At 40.4% G+C, this 16836-nt stretch overlaps 1 protein-coding gene across 2 annotated transcripts in view; it reads left to right on the top strand.

The window, feature by feature from the left end:
• Positions 1-16836, top strand: part of Tbc1d12 (TBC1 domain family member 12) — a 103128-nt gene that overhangs the window by 23448 nt on the left and 62844 nt on the right. The window lies entirely within an intron of this gene.

The following is a 16836-nucleotide window of genomic DNA, read 5'->3' as shown; positions in this document are numbered from 1 at the left end:
GACTACTCTTGCAGAGGACCTGGGTTCGATTCCCAACACCCACATGGCAGCTGCGAACTGTCCTTAACTCCAGTTCCAGGAGAATCTGAAGCCCTCTTCTGACCTCTGCATGACACGGGTGCACTCACCTACATGCAGGCAATACACTCATACACATAAATAAATAAAAAATTTTTAAAAAATAGAAAGAAGGACTATTATACCTAGGAATGGTGGCTTATGTTTGAAAAACCCCAAAATCTGAAGTACTGCTGATCCTAAGCATTTCTGATAAGAGTTACTTGACCTGTGCTAGAGAACGCTAAGTAGATTTATATGATTTAATAAAAAGCATTATTTTTGGTACATTAAAAAATTAAATATGTATGGGACTGGAGAGATGGCTCAGCAGTTAAGAGTACTGACTGCTCTTGCAGAGGACCTGGATTCCAATCCCAATACCTACATGGTGGCTAACAACCATCCATAACTCCAGTTCCAGGGGATCCAATCCCCTCTTCTGAGCTCTGAAGGCATTGCATGACATGGGTGCACTCACATACATGCAGACATTATACTCCTACACATAAAATAAAAATAATAATAAATAAAATTTGAAAATTAAATATGTAACTGACTGATGAGGTGGCTGAACTTAATCTCTGAAGTCCACATGGTGGAAGGAGAGAACCAACTCCTGCACATTGCTCTCTGACCCCCAAACATGTACATGCATACCTCCCAAGTAAATAAGTAAATGTAAAAATGAAATATGTAAGATGTTCACAATATACAGTATACATTTGGTGAATCCTTTGTTTAGTCTTAAAGATAGAAATTACGTCAATTTTGTTGAAATATACCTATTGAATGTCTTATTGTCTTGTTTATCCTTGAAGAGCAGTAACTGTCCTGAGTTTTTTTTTTAGTTTTTTTGTTTATTTGATTTTGTTCATTTGCTGGTTTTGAGATACGGTCTTGCTATCTAGGCTGCCTCTACTCACTGTACACAAATTTGTAATCTTCTTGGCCTCAAACTTCTTGTCTTCCTGCTTCAGCCTCTGCAGTGCTGAGATTCTAGGGGGGACCACTGTTCCTGGCTTGCACCACCATTCCTAGCTCTTGCTTGCTTTTTAAAACGGTTTTTCTACAATACTGCTTTAAAAAAAAATAGGAATAAAGCTGGGCATGGTGGCACACACCTTTAATCCCAGCACTTGGGAGGGAACGGCAGGTGGATCTCTGTGAATTCAAGGCCAGCCTGGTCTACATAGTGAGTTCCAGGACAGCTGGGACTACAGGGAGACCCTGTCTCAAAAAGACAAAAAAAAAGAAAAAAGAAAAAGGGAATAATTCCTGTAAATAAAAGTCAGAGTTATATTTTTATTTTGCTGTTAGTCTTTACTTTTGTATTATCATCGTCATTATTATTATTATTATTTTGAGGCAGGGTCTCATTATGTAGCTCTGGCTGGTCTGGAACTCAAAAAGATCCACCTGCTTCTGCTTCCCAAATGCTGAGATTAATGATGTGTGCCACCATACCTGGCTAATTATTACTTTATTTCTGAACTTTGTAAAATGGTATATTCTGTATGCTGTTATGAATCTTGACATTCAAAACAAAACAAAACCAGCCACCACCACCTCAGTGCCTTCGTTTGTTGCTTGTACATTTCTATGACCAAATATCTGGTAGAAGCACCCCAAAGGATGAGAGTTTTATTTTGGCTCACAGTTTCAGGGGATATAGTACAACACGGCAGGGAAGGCGTAAAGGCTAGAGGGAGGTCCATTTGTAATGATGGAAGTATATGGCATGGCTTGTTTACATTTTGTCAGATTAGAGAACAGAGCTAGAACTGGAACCAGGGCTGAGCCTTCAGTGCCCAGCTCCAGCCAATCCACTTCTGTAATCTATGCTACATTTCCCAAAGGTTTCAAAACGTGAAACATGCCACCAGTTGGGGCCCATGCATTCAGACACATGAGCCCTTGGGGAACCTTACACATTCAAACATAATAGTGCCTTAATTCATTTTGTACTTCTATAACAGAATACCTGAGACTGAGTAATTTATCAAGAACAAAAATTTGGTGGCTGGAGAGATAGTTTAGTGTTTAAGAGTGCTTGCTGTTCTTGCAGAGGACCCAAGTTCAGTTGCTAGCACCCGAGGCAGTGCCACAGTAATGAGAAACTTCACTCTTGTGGTAATTTGACCAAGAGTGGGCCCAGTCTGTTCTGAGGTGTTGTGATTTCTCTCATAACTATATGTTGTACAGAGCATGTATGCCCACATGTTTCTATGGGGGGGGGACATGGAAGTTGGGGGAGACATTATTTTCAATGTTATTGCTACTTTCAATGTCATCACTGTCACATCTAACATATACTTAAACTGTTCTGAGTTGGGCATAACTGAGTCACATATAGGGTACATAATATAATGAGATTAAAGCTATGAGTTCAGCTTAGCTTTTAAGAGTTGATTTCTTCAGGATTCCAAATCATTGTAGGGATGATACTTTTTTTTAAAGGAGTACATAGTTCTAAATGTCCCTAAAAGCATATGATTAACTTTGTTTACAAGGTTATGTAAAAAATTCTGTGTTTAAAGGCTTGTTACAAGGAGTCTTTCCCAGAAAAGTCATTCCCACAAGCATTCCGGTGGTTTACAATGGCCTATATCTCCTGCTCCAGGGGATCTCTGACACCTTTTCTGACCTTTGTAAGCACTTGCACTCACACAAACACATATCCACATACAGACACACACATATATAATTTTAAAAAAATTATTTTTTAAGACCTGGTCTTCCCGTGTAGCCGTGGCTGACCTGGAACTCATGGTGTAGATCAAGCTAGCTTCAAACTTACAGAGATCTGCTTGCCTCTACCTCTTGAGTGCTGGGATTAAATGCCACCACACCCAACAACAACAACAACAAAATAATAAAATCTAACAAAAGAACAAAATAGAAATTATTTCGTATTGTCCTTGAGAGGGGGAAATTCCAAGGTCAAGGCACTAGCATATGCTGACAGCTTTCTTGCCACGTCATGCATGGCAGAAGGTAGAAAGGCAAGAGACGGTCAAAGTATGATCCACACACAGCAGAAGAGCAGAAAGAGTAAGCCTGTTCCTCCCTCTATCCATCTTATTTTACTTTACTCTATCATCGTGAAACAGGGTCTCATGTAATGCAAGCTGGCCTTGAAGTTGCTATGACTTTGAACTCTTGATCCTTCTGCCTTTACTTCCCACGTGCTGGAATTACAGTTTTATTTTTGAGAGTCTTGTCATGTTGTCTTGCCATTGTGGGCCTTAAACTCACAATCCTTTTACATTAGTCTGCCAGTGTTGCTATTGCTGTTTTACCACTGAGCTGTCATCCCAGTCCGGGATTTTTTTTCAGATTAATTTTTGCTTATGGCTATAATTTTGGTTCATTTTCATTTCAGCGTAGTATTATGTTTAAGAATATGCCACAGTTACTATTATTATACATGTGTATGTGCCATAGTACCCGTGTGGTCAAAGAACAACTTTGTAAAATCTGTTCTCTCCTTTCACCTTTATGTGTATTCTAGGGATCAGGCTTTCATCATCAGACTTGCAGGGCAAGTGCTGTACCCGCTGAGCTATCTCACCAGTCCGCTTCACGGTGTCCACCATGCCTGGCTCTTTGTTTGTCAACTTCGAAGAAGTTTACCTTTCATATGTAACTATTTAATCCACTGGGTATTGACCCTTCCTGTGGCATGTGGTAGGGATCCAATTTTATTTTCCTTTCCTTACCTGTTGCCAAAGATCCCAATATCATTTGTTACATAATCTATCCTGTCCTCATTGACTGGTATTGGCTCTCCTTTTCCTTATATGCTTGGGTGTGTTTCTGAGTTATATTTCTTTTTCTTCATTGTTTTCTTTGATCCTGAACTTAACATTGCATTGTCTTAAAGATTTATTTTTGGGGCTGTGTGTGGTGGTGCACACCTTTAATCTCAGCACTTAGGAGGTAGAGGCAGGCAGAGCTCAGAATGAGGTGAACCCGGTCTAAAAGTTCTAGGCCAGCTGGGGCTACAGGGAGACCCTATCTCAAAAAACAAAAACAAGAGGCCGGAGAGATGACTCAGTGTCTAAGAACACTGGCTGCTCTTGCAGAGGACCCGGGTTCGATTCCCAGAACTCACATGGCAGCTAACAACTGTCTGTAGCTCCAGTTCCAGGGGAATCTGATGCCCTCTTCTGACCTCCATGAGCATTGCACGACATGGGTGTAGTTACATATATGCAGATCATATACCCATACACATAAAAAAAAATAAAAATATTTAGAAAACAAAATGATTTATTTTTTTATTTATGCGTGTGTGTCTGTGTGAGCTGATGTGTACTACATGTGTGGGGGTACCCAAGAAGGCCAGAGGGTGTCAGTTCCCTTGGAACTGGAGTTAGTAATGGTTGTGAGCTACCTGATGTGGATTCTGGGAATTGAACAGGGTCCTCTGCAAGAACACTTAACCACTGAGCCATCTCTCCAGTCTCCCACATTGTCTTAAAAACTGTATTATATGCCTTGGCTTTTTCTTTTTCAGTTTCTTCTTGTTATTGGTCTACTCTTCATTTGCTTGCTTTTTTGAGACAAGGTCTTACTATATATCCATGGAACTTTTTTTTTGTCTTTTTGAGATGGATATTTCCTGTAGCTGCAGCTGGCCTGGAACTTACTATGTAGACCAGGCTGGCCTCAAACTCAGAGAGATTTGCCTGTCTCTGCCTCCTAAGTGCTGGGATTAGAGGCATGTGTTACGATACCAGGCTCTGGAACTTATGTAGCTGAAGTTGCCTTCAAACTGAAATCTTCCTGTCTCAGCTTCCCCAGTGCTAAGATTACAGGCATGCACCACTGTTCCTGACTGAGCTGTTATCTTTAATATGCATTTCAGAGTTATTTTTCTTCAAGTTCTTAAAAACTCTTTGTTAGCCTTCTAAAAGTAATTGTGTGGACCCTATACATACATTTGGGGAGATTTTTTTTTAAATGATAATGATAATGTCTTTATAAACATAAGCTAACTTTGTATTAGTTTGTTTGTCTGTTCATTTGTGTGTGGAACATGCATACCACAATACTTGTGTGTCAGTCCGAGGCGAACTTTAAAGAACTTGTTGAGACAAGGTTGTTTATGCTGTTGAGCTCTCATCTCCTGGCTGGCTGGCCATTGTGCCTCTCCCCTCCCATTTTCATTAGAGTGCAGGTACCACAGCATCCAGCTTGCCCTTATGTACATGTTGGAGATCAGAGGATAGCTGTGGGAATAGGTTTTTTCCTTCCTCTGTGTGGGTTCAAGTCATCAAGCACCTTCACCCACCCATTTCAGTGGTTTTAATTAATTAATTAATTAATTAATTAATTAATGTATTATTTTTGGTTTTTTTGAGACAGGGTCTCCCTGTTGCCCCCGCTGTCCTGGAGCTCACTATGTAGACCAGGCTGGCCTTGAACTCACAGAGATCCGCCTGTCTCTGCCTCCTGAGTGCTGGGATTAAAGGCGTGTGTTACCACACCCAGCTTCGGTGGCTTTTTTTAAAAGAGAGATTTATTATTTATTTGTGTGTGTGTGTGTGTGTGTGTGTGTGTGTGTGTGCCTGCCCTTGGAAGCCAGAAGAAGGCATTGAATTCCCTGTAGCTGGAGTTAAAGGCAATTGTGAGTCAAATAACATGGGTTCTGAAAATTGAACTTTGGTTCACTGGAAGAGCAGCAAGTGTTCTAAACTGCGGAACCATCTTTTAGCCCCTACCTTTGCATTTTTGAGGCAGACTCAACCTAATAATAAATGACTGTCTTATGAAAGATTATATTTAGTTTGCTAATTTGTTTAGGATTTTCACGTTTATGAGAACTGAATTAGGTTGATCTATAATTTTACGGTAACATGCTGTTCCTTTCTGGTTTTGGTGTTGAATTCATCTTGCCTTTAACAAAATATAAATTTATTTATTTAGATAGAGTTTCATTATATAGCCCTGGTGAGCCTGGACTCTCTAGCCCAGGATGGCCTAGAATTCAGTTATTGTAGATGAATGTCATGGTGCCTGGCTTGGTCTTTCACATTTGTCTGGGATCTTTCTTTCATTCTTTTTTTTAAAATGTAAATCCGCTTTTATTTATTTACTTTCCATTAAGTGAATCCATGAGGTATACAGCATCTTTTGTATTCTGTGGTGGCCTTTGCAGGAAGGTTGCTTTGGAATTTGGCAGGAACCATACCACTGTTTCCATGGGCCCAGTTACCTTTTCTAGATTCCTCTGGTTTTGTTTAGTTTGCTACTAGGAGACTGTTGTTTTTGCTTCAAATACATAAGCACATATCTTGCCTAAGTAGAATTTTGTGTCATCTCAGATATAAACACCTTCAATTATTTTTATTAATTTTATTTTATTTTATTTTATTTTTTTGGTCTTTTTTGAGACAGGGTCTCCCGGTAGCCCCAGCTGTCCTGGAACTCGCTATGTAGACCAGGCTGGCCTTGAACTCACAGCGATCTGCCTGCCTCTGCCTCCTGAGTGCTGGGATTAAAGGTGTGTGCCACCATACCTGGCTATTATTTTTATTTTATGTGTATGAGTGTATTGCCTGCATGTATGTAAGTACACCTGTGACATGCAATGCCCACAGAAGTCAGAAGAGAGCATCAGATCCCCCTGGAACTGGAGTTAGGACAGTTAGCCACAATATGGGTACCGGGAATTGAACCTTGTGTCCTCTGCAAGAGCAGTGAGTGCTCTCAACCACTGAGCCATCTCTCCAGCCCAACACCTTCAATTTCAAGAAAACCATGTGAGGGCCGGGTATCGTGGCAAAGGGCTTTAATCCCAGTACTCGGGACGCAGAGGCAAGTGGATCTCTGTGAGATCAAGGCCAGCCTCGTCTACATAGTGAGTCCCAGGCTAGTGAGACCCTGTGTCAAAAAAACAAAACAAAGGAAGAACCCTGTGCTCTCTTTGGTTCTGGACCCTCACAGCCAGCAAAAAATGGCCTTATACCACAGCCTTCCAGACATATTTGTCTTTTAGAATTTCTTTTCCCAAAAGCTACCACAGGTGCCAAGATCTCCTTTTATTCTTTAGTTTATAAAATATTGGTGTAACTCAGGGGTGGAGAGATGGCTCAGTGTTTAAGAGTGAGTACTGTTCTTGCAGAGGACGCCAATTTGATTCCCCACACCCACATCTGGTAGCCCTCAACTTCCTGTAACTCCAGCCCCAGGGAGTCCATCTTTTTCTGGTCCATGGGGGTGTCTGCACTCACATTCATATACCTTCATACAAATACACAGGCATACACATCATTAAAAATAAATCTTGAAAAAATAAGTAAAATATTGGTATTAATAATTTCTGTCTTGAGAATCTGATGGAGCTCTCAGGTAATACTGTTGTGCCTAAGTTTTTGGATAATTTTAGCAATTATTTTAGTTATTAAAATGGGACCGTTTTTTAAGAACTGAATAATATTCCATTGTGTATATGTGCCATACCTTCATTATCCATTCATCAGTTGATGGACATCTATATTCTTTCCAGTTTCTGGCTATTGTGAAAAGAGCAGCAAAGAACATAGATGAGCAGGTATTTCTGTAGAAAGGTATAGAGTCTTTTGCGTATGTGCCCAGGAATGGTGTGATCTATGGTAGATCAGGTTCAAGCTTTTTGATGACTCTCCATACTGATTTCCATGGTAGCTGTACCAGTTTGTATTCCCATCAGCAGTGGTAAGAGTTTCCCTTTCTCCAAATCCTTGCCTGCAAGATATGCCCACCAGTGTAATAGTGGCATAAATATTATGGGAGTAACCAAGTACTCTTTAATTGGATTTAAGGTCTGCTTCCTTAGGATGGAGCCCATACCTGACATCAGACTTAGGAACCTGAGGCTAGACAGGCCACTGGATGTAGGGGAGACCGTAATACTAGTTTTCTACTAAATAGTTATTGTATTAAACTGACTCTTTTTTTTTTTTTTTTTTGGTCTTTTTGAGACAGGGTCTCCCTGTAGCCCCAGCTGTCCTGGAACTCACTATGTAGACCAGGCTGTCCTCGAACTCACAAAGATCCGCCTGCCTCTGCCTCCCAAGTGTTGGGATCAAAGGTGTGCTCCACCATGCCCGGCAGACTGACTCTTTTAATATTTTATTTATTATTTTTATTTTATGCATATGAGTGTATTGCCTGCATGTGTGTAAGTGCACCCATGTGTAAGTGAAATGCCCATGAAGGTCAGAAGAAGGCGATAGATTCCCTAGAATTGGAGTTATGGGCAGTTGTTAGCTGCCATGTGGTGCTGGGAATTGAATCTGGGTCCTGTGCAAGAGCACCCAGTGCTCTTAACTGCTGAGCCATCTCTCCACCCCCTGAACTAACTCTTAATGATGTATTGTCATACAATACATAGGTTAATGCATCTCTCAACTCTCACCAGAGAAGATTCCCTATGCAGTAGATAGTGATTAACACAGAAACCCTCAACTAGCCAACATACAGAGAACAAGAGGCTGCAGATTGTTTATCCATGAATAAGCCATCTATATCAAACTTCTGCTCCCAAGGCTCAGGGATCATTGTGGGAGTGGGCAGAACGATTATAAGAGCCAGAAGTGGTGGATGACCACAAGGTAACAGAACTTTACAGGCAGATGGCCAGTTGCTCATGAACTCACAGCAATGGTGATAGCATGCACAAGTCCCTTGCAAGCTCAAACCATAAAAAAAAAAAAAAATCCCAGCATATACATAAGGAAGTGGGTAAGAAGCGCCAACCCCATCTAAGTAAATTGTGTCAACAGATGGCTGCTGAGAGGGGCAGAGATAGTCTTTTTCAAGGATTGAACTCTTAGTAGGTTAACCAGGCTCCAGTGGATGGACTGACACTGAAAGATATCTGGAGATGCATATTAGACTCTATGTGATATATATATATATATATATATACACACACACACACATATATATATATATATATACATATATAAAATTGGGTGGGGGACTATAAGGGAAGGTGGGGAGGGGGAGGGGATCTAAATACTATCAAATTTATTGTATGAAAATCACAGAAATTTGGGCTGGAGAGATGGCTCAGTGGTTAAGAACACTGGCTGTTCTTGCAGAAGACCCGGGTTCAAATCCCAGCACCCACATGGCATTATGGCATTTAATAACTGTCTGTAACTCCAGTTCCAGGGGCTTCAACAGCCTCTTCTGTCCTCTGTGGACATTGCACGACATGGGTGCACTTACCTACATACTGGCAATACACACATACACATAAAGATAATAAATAAAAAAACATAAAAAAAGAAAATTACAGAAATTCAATTTAAAAAATGAAAAAAAAGTCAAAATGTGCCAAAATCAAACTGTACCTGAAATATTTAATGAAAAAAAGAGTAAAAAAATAATGGGGCCATTGACAGTCATTTTTCATTGTCTTCTGAATCTGTTTCTTAAAATAGATGTTAATTTTATTAGAATAGTCTAAATTATTAAAAAAGAATTCTTTTTAGTGTTCTTATTTTTAAAATATATTTGCTTTTATTTTCTGTTCTTTTTAGTCCCGTTTATTTCTGCATTTAAAAAAATATTTTTTTAATTCTTTTTATGTGTATGTGTGTATTGCCTGCATGTAGGTAAGTGTACCTGTGTCATGCAATGCCTGCGGAGGACAGAAGAGGCTGTTTGATGCCTTGGAACTGGAGTTACAGACAGTTGTTAGCTGCCACGTGGGTGCTGGGATTTGAACCTGGGTCTTCTGCAAGAACTGCCAGTGTTCTTAACCACTGAGCCATCTCTCCAGCCCCCTATTTCTGCATTTTTGTTTTTGATGAATCACATCAGAAATTTTGTCTTTTTTACTGATTGACAAAAAACTGGTATTTATTCACTTTGTTAGTCTAACGGTCTTTTAGTCTGTAGCTTTGTTAAAGTATAATGTGTGTACTGTATGTATTTAGCCATTTTAAATGGCTAATTCAGTGGTCAGTAACTTCATAGTTGTGCAGCCATCAGAGTGTTTTGAGCATTTTCATCACACCAAAGAAATCACGTATGCCCATTTGTAGTCAGTACTCGTTCCTAACTTCAGCTCAAGGCAACCACTAATCTGCTGCTGTCCCTACAGATTTACCTTCCCTGGGTAATTTATATTAATTGAATTATACAATATGTGGTCCTATATATTTGACTTCCTTCATCCAGCATTTTTTTGGTTTAACCATGTTATAGCAGTTGTTTTGTTACTGAATTCCGTTGTCTGCATCTATTATATCACATTTTGTTTATATAGTTAGTAATTGATGGGCATTTGAATTGTTTTCACATTTCCACTATTATGAATGGTGCCACTGTAAGTTTTTGTGGGCACATATGTTTTCTTTTCTCTTGGTTAGCCACCTCGACATGGAATTGCTGACTTTTACAAACTTAAATACTGCTAAATTGTTTTCCAAAATGGTTGCATCCTTCAACAGGTTCACTAACAATTCATAAAGGCTCTAATTTCTCCATATTTATCATTATCTGTATTTTAAAAAGTTTTTATTTTTTTATTTTATGTGTATGCATGTATTGCCTGCATGTAGGTAAGTGCACTCATGTCGTGTAATGCTCATGGAGGTCAGACGAGGCTGTTGGATCCCCTGGGACTGGAGTTATGGGCAGTTGTTAGCTGCCATTTGGGTGCTGGGATTCAAACCTGGGTCTTCTTCAAGAACAGTCAGTGTTCTTAAACACTGAACCATCTCTCCAGCCTCTATTATCTGTGTTTTTAAAATTATAGACATCAAAGATATGAAGTAGCATTTCACTATAGTTTTTATTTTCTTTCCCTTCTCTGTTTTTTTAAGAAAGTCCATTCTTTTTAAAAAAATATTTTCCTTTTTTTTTTTTTCTGGTCTTTTTGAGACAGAGTCTCCCTGTAGCCCCAGCTGGCCTAGAACTGAGAATGATGTAGACCAGGCTGGCTTTGAACTCACAGAGATCCGCCTGGCTCTGCCTCCCAAGTGCTGGGATTAAAGGCACGCACCAACATGCTTTAACTTATTATTATTTTTGGTTATTTTGAGGCAGGGTCTCCCTGTAGCCCCAGCTGTCCTGGAACTCGCTATGCAGACCAGGCTGGCCTTGAACTCACAGAGATCCACCTGTCTCTGCTTCCCGAGTGCTGGGATTAAAGGCATGCACCACCACGCCCGGCTGTGATTTTACTTATTTTTATGTGTATGTATGTATTGCCTACATCTATGTATGTGTACTGGTGTCATGCAATGCCCATGTGGAGGTCAGAAGAGGCTGTCAGATCCCCTGGAACTGGAGTTACGAACAGTTGTTAGCTGCCATGTGGGTTCTGGGATTCAAACTCAGGTCTTCTGCAAGAACACCCAGTGTTCTTAACCTCTGAGCCATCTCTCCAGCCCTTTTTTCTATTTAAAAAAATTGTTTGTATTTGATGTGTATGAGTGTTTTGCTTGCATGTATGTCAGTGCACCTATGTTATACAAAGCCCATGGAGGCCAGAAGAGGGTGTCAGATCCCCTGGAATCGAAGTTACAGACATTGTTAGCCACCCTGTGGATGCTGGGAATTGAACCCAGGTCCGTTGGAAGAGCAAATAATGCTCTTATCTGCTGAATCATCTCTTCAGCCCCTGTTTTTGTTTTGTTTTTGAGACAGAGACTCATTAGATAGTCCTGGCTGCCCTAGAACTTGCTGTGTAGACCAGCCTAGCCTCAAACTCTCAGAGATCCACTTGCTTCTGCCTCCCCAGTGCTGGGATTAAAGGTATGATGCACCTTGCTCCCTCTTGCTTCTTTGTAGTATCATCCTCTCCACCTTCTATTAGGTATGGTTCTTGTTTTGGTATGGTTAAAAAAAAAAGTGTATTTAGAATTAGTCAACTGAACTCCATTTAGATGATCCCAATTTTGTTGGTAACATGCAAAGCCTCTTCATCAGAAGCCTCTAGAGCATATGCCTTCCTGTCTCCATCAGGCCTGATCATGGTATTGACTTTGGCCATATCAGTGTCATACAATTTCTCGCAGCCTGTTTGAACTGGTGTTTATTGGCCTTGACATCCACAGGGAACATATATGTATTGTCTTAAGTCTTTGTGGCTGACTCAGTGGTCAGGGAGAACTGGATGATGGCATAGAGGTCAAGCTTTGTTTCTCCCAGGGCTGCTTTTGCCAGGGCATTTGATCTGCCTCTGGAGCTCCAGCATCTCCATTTTATTTTATTTTTTTTTTTGAGACAAGGTCTCTTACTAAACCTGGGGCTCACCATTTTTGCTTGATTGGCTGGCTAATGAGCTTGTTTCTACTCGGCAGTGCCGGGGTTACAGGTGTGCACTGCTAAGTCCTAGTTTTATATAGGTTCCTAGGATCTGAACTCATGTTCCCAGGTTTGCAAAGCAAGTACTCTACTCACTGAGCCATCTCCCTATCTCCAAATCTTCTGCGGTTTTGATAGCCCTTATTATTGAGCGATAAGTGTTTGTATTGTCAGGTTAGAAGTCTTTTCATAAATATAAGTGGTATAAATATCTCTCAATCTTTGACCTTTTCTTTTGTGGTCTTTTCGAGACAGGGTCTCCCTGTAGTCCCAAATGCCCTGGAACTCATCATGTACACCAGTCTGGCCTTGAACCACAGAGATCCACCTGCTTCTGCCTCCTAAGTGCTGGGACTAAAGGCGTGTGTGCACTACCATGCCTGGCCTCAGTATGTTTTTAAAATTTATGATAGCTGGTTGTGGTAACACACCACTATCCCAGCTACTCAAGAGGCCACGGCAGGCAAATTATTTAAGTTTAGCATTTCGAGAATCATCTGGGCAATATAGTAAGAACTTGAATTTTATTTTAATTAAATTTATTTATTTTTATTTATTTAGTCTTTTTGAGACAGGGTCTCCCTGTAGCCCCAGCTGTCCTGGAATTCACTATGTAGACCAGGCTGGCCTTGAACTCACAGAGACCTGCCTGCCTCTGCCTCCTGAGTGCTGGGATTAAAGGCGTGCGCCACCACGCCCAGCTATTTTCAAGGTGTTTTTAAAAAATATTTTATTTTTCTTTTCTGTGTGTGAGTGTATTGCACCCATGTCGTGCAGTGCCTATGGAGGTCAGAAGAGGGTGTCAGATACCCTTGAAATGGAGTTAAGGACAGTTGTTAGCCACCATATGGGTACTGGTGATCAAACCTGGGTCCTCTGCAAGAGAAGCCAGTGCTCTTAACTGCTGAGTCATCTCTCCAGCCTCCCCGCCTTCAATTTTTGTCCCTATTGTAACAAATTTAGAACTTTGTTCCTTCTTGTGGCTCAATAATACTCCATTGTATATTAATTTGCTAGGGATGCCATAATATAAATATAAATATAAAAATATAGACTGGTTGATTTTAAGAGATAGAAATTAATTTTGTACAATATTGGAAGCTGGACATCTAAAATCAAAGTGTGGATGGGATGGGTTGTTTTTCCCAAAATCTCTCTCTTCAGTGTGCAGATGGGTTCCTTATTCCTATGTATTCCCATCATTTTTCCTCCCTATACAGACATCCATGGTATCTGTTCTCTTAGAACACTGATCTAGTGGATTAGGTCCACCCATATGATTGCTTTTAAACTTAATTTCCTCTTTAGCCTTGGTTCCAAATACAATCATAGTCTAAGGGTGGTTGGAGCTTTAATAAGAATTTTGAGGGGACACAATTAATTCCATAGTATAGATATATGCTATATTTTGCATATTCACTTGTTGATGTGTATTTGAATTGCTTCTGTGTTTTGGCTGTCATGAGTAACAGTGCTATGAACATTGGCATATAAAGCTATTTGCTTTGTTATGTTTTCACTTCTTTGGGTAAAACATAGGAGTGGAATTTTTGTATTAAATAGTAATTCATGATTAATGTTTGAGCAATCACAAGTCTTTCCACAGTTGCTGTACCATTTAACATAGTCATAGATTTTCTTGTACTTTGAAAAAATGTCATTCTTATGGCTATGAAGTAGTATCTAATTGCAAGCTGTGATTTGCATTTTCCTAGTGACAAATGATGTTTGGCTTATTTGTATATTTAATGGCTATTTGTAGATCTTCTTTGAAGAAACATGTATTCCTCAAATCCTCTGCCCAGTTTTAATTGGTCCATATGCTTTTTGTTGTTGTTGAGTTATGGTAGCTGTGATTCACAAATATTTTCCTTACTGTGTTTCTATTTTCTTAATTTTGCTATTTTTTGTGGGGGGGGCATTTGAAACAGGGTTTCCCTGTAGCCCCAGCTGGCCTAGAACTCACAGAGATCTGCCTGCTCCTGCCTCTTGAGTGCTGGGATTAAAGTTGTGCGCCACCACGCCCGGCTTTTTGCTCTCTCTTTTTTTCTTTTTAAATATTTTTATTTTATGTGTATGTGTGTATTGCCTGCATGTAGGTAAGTGCACCCGCGTCGTGCAATGCCCGCAGAGGTCAGAAGAGGCTGTCGGATCCCCTGGAACTGGAGTTACAGACAGTTGTTAGCTGCCATGTGGGTGCCAGGATTCAAACCTGGATCTTCTGCAAGAACAGCCAGTGTTCTTAACCGCTGAGCCATCTCTCCAGCCCCAAGTTTGCTATCTTTTTAAATTCCTGAAAGTGTCCTTGATGTGAAAAAACATTGTTTACTTCCTTTTCATAATTTCTAGGTATTAATATTTTCATTTGGCTCATACATTTCCCCCCTGATTTCCTTTAGTTGTCGATGGTTTCCTGTGTTTTCTGGAATGGTTAGAGTTGATATAACATTTTTCAATAATTCAATTGTTTGGGTTTCCTCGGTGATGATTTTGGTCCTTTTCTTGAATGTTTTTTATAATTATTTGGTTGAAAACGAGACATTCTGAGTATCGTGATATATTAAATCTGTGAATATATTTCTCTTATATCTCAGCAGTTGCTGATTTTTTTTTAGTTGCTGATTTTTGTTTGTTGAGGATGGAGTTTACTTTTCCAAGCTATTTTTACAAAGTGTTTATTCCTTTTTTTATAGCCACTAGCTTGTCTTCCATTAGCCTTGTGATCAGCAAGTGACCTGATGGAAGATTTCCCTAAAAGTCTGGCTCCAAAAGGGAGCACAGATTGTTCTGCCTGCTGTAGTGTTTTGATGATACCACCAGTGAGACTGTGGCTGTGGAGACAACTAACACTGATGGCTTTGCCCGTGCCAGTGCCTTAAGGCACAGCCAGAGCAATCCAAATGCACATTGTCCTCACTGTCTCCCCTGGAACTGGTCAGCCACTCCAGGAACACAGGCTGCAGGCCTAATAATTGCACAAGAGGTTGGGGGATGGTTCTAAGGAACGAGCATGGTCATCACTTTACGTATCTCTCATGCCTGAGAGATCAGTTGTCATCTCTCACAAAGCACTCTACTGATTATTAGAAAGATGTGATTAGCAGCCAGATGTGTGGCACATGCCTTTAATCCCAGCACTTGGGCAGCAAAGGTAGGTGGATCTCTGTGAGTTCAAAGCCAGCCTAGTCTATGTAGTGAGTTCCAGGTCATTTAGTGAGAGTCTACCTAAACAACAACAGCCGGGTGTGGTGGCCCCAGCACTCAGGAGGCAGAAGCAGGCCAGCGTCTTCTACATAGTGAATTCCAGGCCAGCTGGAGCTACAGGAAGACCCAGTCTCAAAAAAGACTAAACAACAACAATAACAACAACAACAAAAAAAACCAAAAAGAACCAACAACAAACAAAAAACCCCAAAACAAAACAAACCTGATCAAGTTCTAAAGTTCTAAAAGAGTTAATTCCAGCTATATCTAGTTTAGGTTTTATTTTGATGGAGGGAATGACCTAAATTTTCCTATGCTGCCCACTTTGCATCAGTGATGTTTTTTGAAGTACAAGTGTTTACATTTGATTCATAATTGTTTTTCTTTTTATGGATCTTGCTTTTGGTATCACATTCATTAATCCTTTGCAAAAACCATGACAACAAAGGTTTTCTTCTGTTTGTTAAGGTAGATGAAGGGAGGCCTTCAGGGTGGAAGGAACATAGGGAATGCAGCTGTGAGAGTTGTCCAGGGGCAGGAGGCAGGTGGCAGGTGAGTTGTGTGGGATGGAAAGAGAATTGGCATGCTGGTGCTGACTGTTTCCTTGCTGGGCCCAGTTTCTAAGTGGACAGGGTTTCAGGAAAGCCATCTCTAGGCTAGGCTGCAGTTTGCTAAGGGACTACACCAAGGCCATGTGTTCTTCTGGATGTTCTGCAGCCACACCATTGCCCACTCTGCAGCAGCTGGAAGGTCCCTTTCTCCTTTGATATCCCTGTTTAACTTAAAGGAGAAATTATTTCTATGATCACAGAGTATATAGTGAAGGATGAATGTGGACTTATAAGGCAAAGTTGATAAATTGCATATGCGTATCAAACACGTTAAATTAATAAACTATTAGCTCAGTGAAAAAGGGTGCTTACCGCCAAGCCTGATGACCTGAGTTCTATCCCTGGAGCTTACATGGTAGAAGGAGAGACCAGCTCTTAAAGGTGTTTTTTTTGGCCTCCATATACATAAAGTAGCACAAGCGTGTGCACACACAGACACAGGCAGAAAACAATTCTTTATATGTTTTTCAAAAATATGTGTATATTTGTGACAGGGCATGATGGCTCATGCTTATAATCCTAATACTTGAGTGGTAGGGACAGGAGGATCAGGAGTTCATTGTCATCCATATGGCATTCAAGGTTTAGCTTGGGTATCAAATACCCTCCTGGGGGGAAAACAAACAACTTTATTGATGATCCTACTAGT

This window comes from Nannospalax galili, unplaced genomic scaffold (genome assembly GCF_000622305.1).
Source record: "Nannospalax galili isolate Female #2095 unplaced genomic scaffold, S.galili_v1.0 scaffold1027, whole genome shotgun sequence".
Lineage (NCBI taxonomy): Eukaryota > Metazoa > Chordata > Mammalia > Rodentia > Spalacidae > Nannospalax > Nannospalax galili.
Note: the sequence above shows the minus strand (reverse complement) of the source record. Positions and strands in the feature narration are given on the sequence as shown.